This window comes from Penaeus vannamei, chromosome 29, assembly GCF_042767895.1.
Source record: "Penaeus vannamei isolate JL-2024 chromosome 29, ASM4276789v1, whole genome shotgun sequence".
NCBI classification, from domain to species: Eukaryota; Metazoa; Arthropoda; class Malacostraca; order Decapoda; family Penaeidae; genus Penaeus; species Penaeus vannamei.
In genome coordinates this window covers 3,111,043-3,111,919 of record NC_091577.1, presented here as the reverse complement: position 1 = coordinate 3,111,919, position 877 = coordinate 3,111,043, and positions in this window count along the sequence as shown.

Sequence of the window (877 nt, the reverse complement as noted above, 5' to 3'; positions counted from 1 at the left end):
AGCAACAAATCCAACAGGTAAAACAAAATACAAAACAATTAAACAAAGACAAGAGAATGAACCAATTACATGAATTACAAACAGCACACTCAGATAATGACCCATTGCTAGTAATTTACTGATGGTGAGAAACTTAGCCTGATTATCCGGAGTTGGAGGGGGAGGGAGGGGATGGGGAAGGGGAGGAAGAGGAGGAAATGGGGAAAGGGGAGGAGAGGAGGAAGTAGGGAAAGGGTAGAAGAGGAGGTGGTTGAAGAGGGAAGAGAGGAGGTGGGGAGGGGGAAGAGAGGAGGTGGGGAGGGGGAGGAGAGGAGGAACTGGGGAAGGGGGAAGAGAGAAGGAACTGGGGAAGGGGGAAGATAGGAGGTGGGGAGGGGGGAAGAGAGGAGGTGGGGGAGGAAGGGAGGAGGTGGGGAGGGGGGAAGAGAGGAGGTGGGGAGGTGATTTGGAAAGGGAGGAGAGGAGGGGACGGAGGAAGGAAGACACGTGCAAGTGGTAAGGTGATAAAAGTTGATGAAAGAGAGAAGGAATCTGACGTGAGTGAGAGACGACAGAGAAAGAAAGGGAATGAGAGAGACTTGTTAAATAGTGTAAAGAAGGACAAGCAACAATTTCGATGAAATTAATGAAATGCATAAAGCTCTGGACTAGAATACTATACATGGAGAAATAAACACAAATAAAAAAGTATATATATCGAGTTTTTTTCAAACCTAAAGACAAAGTAAAAAGCAAATTTATCAAAATGGTAGACAGAAAGGCAATCAAATAAATGGAGATTAACAAAGCTGTAAGATTTATTTCGAAAAAGAATTTCCATCGGTATTTTTTTCAGGATTACGTTATTCCTTTTCGTCTATTTTCTGTTACTCTATTT